Below are 7,237 nucleotides of genomic sequence, written 5' to 3'. Positions count from 1 at the left end.
GATCCCACGTGCCGCGGAGCGGCTGGACCCGTGAGCCATGGCCGCTGAGCCTGTGTGTCCGGAGCCTGTGCTCCGCAACGGGAGAGGCCACAACAGTAAGAGGCCCGTGTACCACCAAAAAAAGAAAAAAAAAAAAGACCAGGGTTAAACTGGGTAGTCCTTATGTATATTTTTACTACAGGCATCCTCAGTCTCTCCTCCAGAGCAGGTTATAACCATTTCGGGCTAGCTAGACACCTTTAGTAGTCAGGGTCTCTAGATGCATTAAGCTTTAGGTATTTGACAGAAATCACTGACCGAGTGCTTACAGAGTGCTAATCGATGTACAAAGATGAACTCATTTAATCTGCTTAACAACTCTAGGAACTATTACTGTCATCATCCTCATCTCACAGATGGAGAGACAGAGACACAGCCAGGTTCAGTAACTTGCCCAAGGTCATACAGCTAGTAAGAAGCAATGCTAGGATTGAACCCAGGCCCTGGGTCCAGGGGCCATGTTTTCAACCACTCATGTGCTGCCTCTTATTAATGTGCTGTGTACAGACAGTGGCCCAGAGGACAGAAGTTGGGGAGGTGGGCATCTCTGTGCTAAGCAGGTAGCCACTGCTCTAGGAACCTTACTCTGAGCTTCAAAGCCAGATTCCTGGTCAACAGCAGGTCTAGTAACTGAAGCTCTTCTGATCATTGAAAGTAAGTTATGGGAAATGTAATGCATATCCCTGGTATTTACTACCTCAGGAACACAGGAGACGTAATGAAGGAGGGAAGGTTGTAATTGTAGAAAGACATCAATTCTAGTAACAGAAATCAGTGGCAGCCAGAGACATTCTCCCCAGGTTTCGGGCCCTGCTTGTGGCCCCTCCACCAGGCTCCATGCCCGGCAGGAACCCCCCAGAGGAGGAAAGGCGCCTGTTATAGGAGTCATCAACCTGTCACCACGGCTAGGGTGAATATGGCTTCTGAGTTGGGGGGAGGGGGTAGAGGCTTAGTCTTTAGCACCACCAGCTGCAGGGAAGGGGGCAGGGGGCTGTGGGGTGAGGTTTGGGAGGGGGAGGTTGGAGGTGGAGCAGGCCTTCTCTACCTACAGCCCCCAAACAGACATTTTTTGAGTCAGCAAGGCTCTGTGCTAGGCACCACTTTGCATTTAACACTAGCAAGGTGGGACTTATCCTCAAGCAGCCTTAATAGTCCATAAGTGTGTGCACGTGTGGGTTTCTGAGAGAAAGATGGGGTGACCCAGCTACATAAATGATTGCACTGAAGGCTGAGATAAGGACCCAGGGACAGAGCGGTATGAATAGTGCGCTGAGAAGGGCGGGGGAGTGGGGGTCCGGTTGGGGCAGGCAGCCAGGTGGCCAGGGTGCTTGTTCTGGGCCTAGAGGGTGTCTCTGACCTGGGGCAGGCAGAGAGGGGGGTTGTTGGGAACAAGCACAGATGGCAGTTTGGCTAACGGTGGGGGAGGGTAAAGGAAGTACTGTCCGGGGCCCACTGTGTTCTAAATGATGTGCTTTGCAGGATTATCTCATTTAACTCTCAACACACCCCTATGAGTTGGGCAGGGTTATTATTCCAGTTTTACAGATGAGGAAACTGAGGCAGAGGGTCAGGGACTCGTGCCTGGTCCCAGGGCTGGGTGGCCAAAGCCAGGATCTGTGTGACTCGGGAGCCCCCTCTCTCAGCCACTCTGAGCCAGTCCATAGGTGGGCTTGTGTAGCTAAGTCCAGGTCAAGGGGAGCCCAGGTGGGAGGTTTTCACTTGCGGTTCGCATAGGAAAAAGCTGTGTTGTTCTTACATTTCTGTATTTCCCTCCTGCCGCCGTCACATCCTACGTTTGATATCCAACAGTGCTGAGAAATTGGGTCTTTTTTTTTTTTCAGGGGCGGGTCAGACGGCCCTGTCGCTCGGGTAAGGGGACCAGGGAACGGAGGCCGCGAAGGCTTGGGCGGACGGACCGGAGCGGCCGGGAGGACGCCAGGCCCGGCGAGCGACCGCGAGAACGCGAAGCCCGTGGGAGCGCGGGCCGAGGAGCCGGCGGAGACCCCGCGGGCGGAGACCGCGCCGGCCGGACCGAGCGCGGTGATGCCTCCTCCCGCCCGCCTCCGCCGCATCCTCGGAGCTCGCTCGGGGCTGCGGGCTGGAGAATCGCCTCCGGCCGCCCGGCTTCTTCCGGCTGCCTCGCCCGGGGCTGCAGCAGGACGGGCCGGCGCGGCGGCGAAATCGAAATGGGGCAGTGATCCACCCTCTTCCGGCTGGGGGACAGGAACCGAGGCTCCCGGCTCTGTGGCTTAACCAACTGCGTGGCGGGGCAAAGTCCTGGAACGTCTTCTAACCTGTGAGGAGAGGTTAATAATGACAACAGTATCAACAGCACTCTACGCGTCTGCTTATCCTACGTGATAGGATCACATGCGGTCCTTTACTCAATGAACACATATGAGGTGTCCACCTACTATATGACAGGCACTATGCTGGGCTCTTTCATTCTAAACTACTTTTCATTTGTGCCTTTTCGGATAAATTATATTGAAATACTATGTACCAAAAAGTGCATAAGATCAACAAAATATCCCAAAGTACCTGTGTAACCAGCAAGAGATCAAGAAACAGAACATAGCACCTTACTACTCCCCAACGGGAGCCACTATCCTGACATCTAACACCAACAAATAGTTATTTTCAGTCGACGAATAAATGATGTGAAAGGGCACTGCACACAGGCAATAAAATGCTATCATTATCAAAGTTAAGTGCTCTTGAGCCGGGGTGGCATTTATCTGAGCACCTGCTTCTCCTGGATCTTTCCAAGGGACTGGAAGATTTGGTTTCTCATCCCCAGAAGACCTAGGCACCTCGTGTGATCTCAGGGCTTCTTCCGTGGAATGAGGGGCTTGGCTTCCATTCTGAGGACCCTTCCTTCTGCAACGAATGAGGGTGGTTTGGGTGTATCTCAGAAATAATAGGACAGATTTGGAGCATGGCTTGTTGTTGTATTTATTATTAATAAAATAAATATTATTAATGCATTCATAATACTGACACGTTTGAAGGTGAATGTTGCCAGCCTGAGGCTCATCATGAAACCTCAAAGAGGTTTTACTATTGTACTTTAAACAACAACTGGAGTTTTCTTTAGAAATCTTTAGACAAGAGTGTTTCTGCCTGTACCAGCAGAATCTTCCTACTAAACAGTTTTCTCAAGTACCACTGGGTGGTAGATGGATCTAAATGTTCTCAGAACAGGGCAGCATCAGGTATGGAGAATATGATGGAGTGAAAACTCCTTACATATGAGTGGGGATTTACAATTGACAAAGTCCTGGCCATTTCTCCATCTCTTTCGTGGGGCTAATGTGAATGTTTCCTTGGATTTTGTTTTTTGTGATGATGGAAGGGTATGAAATTTCAAGATTTGTTAATTTTGAAGGTGACTCTGGCTTTAGTTCCTGTGTGAGACAGATTAAGATGTAAGTCCCCACTCTTCCACCTGCTTGATTTGTGACCTCGGGTAAGTCTGCTCACAATTCTAAACTTGTTTCCTCAACTCAAAAATGGATATGATATCACCTAGATAACCCTTAAGACGGTTGTGAAGTTTAAGCTTCATGATGCAAATAAAGCAGTTAGCCCAGTGCCCAGAATAATGTAGGTGTAATAATAGCTTTAACTATATAATATCAATATTGTTATATAATGTAATTCTCATAGACATGGTAGAAATCATTCTAATTTTACAGGCAATAAAACAGGAAGTATTGAACTACTAACATACGCTACATTATGGATGAACCTTAAAAAATTATGCTAAGCGAATGAAGACACAAAAGACTAGCTATTGTATGATACCATCCATCTAAAATATCCAGAAAAGGTAAATTTTTAGATACCAAAAGTGGATTAGCGGTTGCCTCAAGCTGGAGGCAGGAAGAAAGATTAACTGTAGGTCATGAGGGATCTTGGGTGGGGGGGGGAGGGAATTAAAATGTTCTAAAACTGATTTATTGTGATGGTTGCACCACTTGGTAAAGTTACTAAAAATCATGGAATCATACATCTGGAATGGGTGGTTTAATAATATATAAAATATATGTCAGCAAAGTTGTTTTAAAAACTCAGAGATTATCACAGAAGAAGAGGTAGAACAGAATCCAGGTTTCTAATTAGATGTTCTTTAGACTGTGGTATAGTCATTTGCCTCCCACTGGGTAGGAGAGAGAAGGCAGGCCGCAGGGGAGAAGCTATTGTTAGAATCTCCGTTAAATCAGGGATGGAGCTAAAACAATTAGGAGAATGTGGCCTCGACAGTGTCTTAAGGAGGCGAGAATGAAGGAAAGCATAAGCTTTTTTAGGGGCTGTTAAAGAGTAAGTAATATTTGTGGCTAACTTTTATTAAACTCAGTATTCTAGCAAGCTTTATATTCTAAAGTTATGTTCTTAGTATTCTAAAGAGCTTCGTATTCTGAAAGCTGTATGTACATCACCTTGTTTAAACTGCATAGCAGATTGTAAAACGTGCAGGAAAAATGTTAAGAACTGAGATTGTGAGGACAAACGGAATAATAACTAAATTCATAACTATCAAAATTTCTCCAAAGAGGTTTAAAAGGTTTGTTTTTACCTTTAACCAACAGCGTGAGGGTGAGTGTCCTTGTACGCTGTCGTCCGTCTTCAAAGTTCTTTTGCACAAACTGAACCATGTAGAAAATAGGCTTCCGTATTTGAGCTTGCCAGAGCTCCACCTCCATGAAGGGCAGGCCGGAATAGGTGAGGGGCCTGGAAAGGAACACCACGTCGGGGAGCACTGGGGTGTGTCCAGGAGAGGGGAGGGTCGGAGCAAGGGCCCCCGGGGGCTGGGGTGTCTGCAGGGCTCCTCACAACTCAGAGGGATGGGACTCCGCCGCCTGGAGCCCGAGGCTTTCTCTCAGGTGGAGAATCCATGTTGAAGCCGGCAGGAATGGGCTCGCCCAGCCCACTGTTCCTCCAGGGTCGAATTTCCTCCCGACAAATACGTGGCGTCGGTTTGGAGATTCCCCGGCTACGCGCCCCGCTTTCACCCGGCGCCCCCCAGCCCGCCCGCCGCCGACAGTGCCCGCGGCCTCCAACGCCCGAGTCGCTGAGTCGCCCCGCACCTGCCCGCGGCATTGTTGGCAAAGAGCCCGCGCGTCTCCGCTTTGGCTGGACCCTAGAGGTCCGGTACCCGCAGGCGAGGGGTCGGTTCCTGCCTGCCACATCCTCCTTTTTCCACCCCGGGGGTAGAGGTAAACAGGCCAGGCTGACCTACACCACTGCAGGTGGGCCGGGGAAACTGAGGCTGGGGTAGACTGGGGTAGGATCTCAGACCAGCCAGCCCAGCCTTGGCCAGCACAGCCGTGTCCTCCACGTGGGGAGCCCTGCATCCACAACCCCTCCCCGCCAGGTCCCCACCTAGTCGGTCTCTTCCTTGGGTCAGTGGAATGCAGAAGTCCCCAACTGGCCTAGTAGGACACTTCTGACCTAGAGTCATTGCCAATACAGAATTTTATAACAATTCAAATTAGTTGCCAACATGTAAAAACACTTGAAAATGAAACATCTGGCAACCCTATTAGCTGGTGCTGAGAATCTGCCATCCCAGTCTTCTCAACTTCCTAATATAACCAAGACATCTCTCTCATTGCTACTACAGGGCTACTCCTGGGGTCACAGAATGCCGTGGTGGGGACACCCTGAAAAACAAACCCCTTTAGCTTCCTCTGATACTTGATGCTGTGAATTGGTCAAGGTCACCAGTGTGTGACAGAGTTGGGATTGGCACTCTGTTTATTGACAAGGGCCCAGAGGAGTGAAGTGACTTGTCCAAGGTCACCCAGCCAGGCAATGGCAGGGGCAGTACTAGAGTCCATTTCCCTGACCATTGGCCCATTCTCTTGGTTGCCCAGGGCCTCAGGAAGATGCAGTCATTGGCCAAAGATGTTGCACATGACCCTGACCTGGGCTTTTGGGCTTTTGACCTAGTCACTGGTTAGACCAACCACGTTTCCCTTGCTTCCATCTACACCTATAGAATGGAGAAATCCATAATGGCTGGCATGTGTCTAACTTTCAGCTTTCAGGGGCTGGATTCTTGTCTAAGAAACATCACAGGCCTGTGGCAGCTATTCCTCATCCTCATGCACAGTCTGAAAATAGACCTGGTCAATACTATAGCAATTATACTTGAATGTGCTAATCTGATCCCATTGGAAATCCACCTTCTAGCCATCAGGGGAATTTTCCAAAACCTTCAAACTTGCCACCTACAGGGTGGATGAAGACAGCAAAAGTAAAAGCCATGTCATGTGACCAGCCCTGTCACAGTTCTGCGTTCTGTCTTCTGTTTTTCACCGGGGAGCCAGGAAGAATTGGCTAGGCTGGCAGAAGGCCCACAGTGGTGGAGACTCCCTATCATAAAACCAAAACAGGGAAACACGGTGGGTGAAAAGGGAGTTGTTAGAGATAATAACTGATGTAGAAAAGGAGAAAGACTTCTGAAATGGCTTTTTTACTTCGGAGCTTTTCTCACCCAAGACTAAAGCAGATAAAACAGGCCAGAGACCCTCATGTTTCTCCATCAAGGATGTAAAAATCTGAGGCATTTATGTTAGGTTAGCATATGGAATATCTATCTGTAACTGCGTGAGCTCTTCAAACAGATCCCCTTACCTCCTTAGCAGAAAGTGAACAGCTTTTTCCAAAAGCTACATTTTTGTGTGTGAGAGAGGCTCAATTTTGATTTGAAATCAAGAAGGTTTAACAATACCCACTCTACATGAAATTACCACCCATTTTAATATGGTCCAAGATGTTTAATAGCTCACTTAAGGTCTTACAGCAAATTGAGAACAGAAATAGAAGAGTTGGCTGTTTTTCTCAGTTGGTCTCCTGAGAAAGGCTTGTTCATTTTCATTCTGTCTCCAGAGGAACTTCTCATATGCCCTCTTCACAATCTCTCTACAGTATCTCACTTAGGTGTTATCACTGTGCAGGTAAAATGATTTTTTAAAGTGGCATATTGTACACGTAAAAATAATTAGATGACTGCTTGTACTCTAGCAACTTTTTCTTCAGTTCAGCTGCCTGCCTGGAAAAAGGTTTAGTGTAGCCTGAAGTTCTATTAAGATGTTGTATAATTTGTCAGTGGAAAATATCACACACACACACACACACGCACGCGCGCACACCACTTTATCACCACCCAGAAACCTTGGGAAATTTACAT

The sequence above is a fragment of the Physeter macrocephalus genome, chromosome 5 (genome assembly GCF_002837175.3).
Source record: "Physeter macrocephalus isolate SW-GA chromosome 5, ASM283717v5, whole genome shotgun sequence".
Taxonomy (NCBI): Eukaryota; Metazoa; Chordata; class Mammalia; order Artiodactyla; family Physeteridae; genus Physeter; species Physeter macrocephalus.
Note: the sequence above shows the minus strand (reverse complement) of the source record.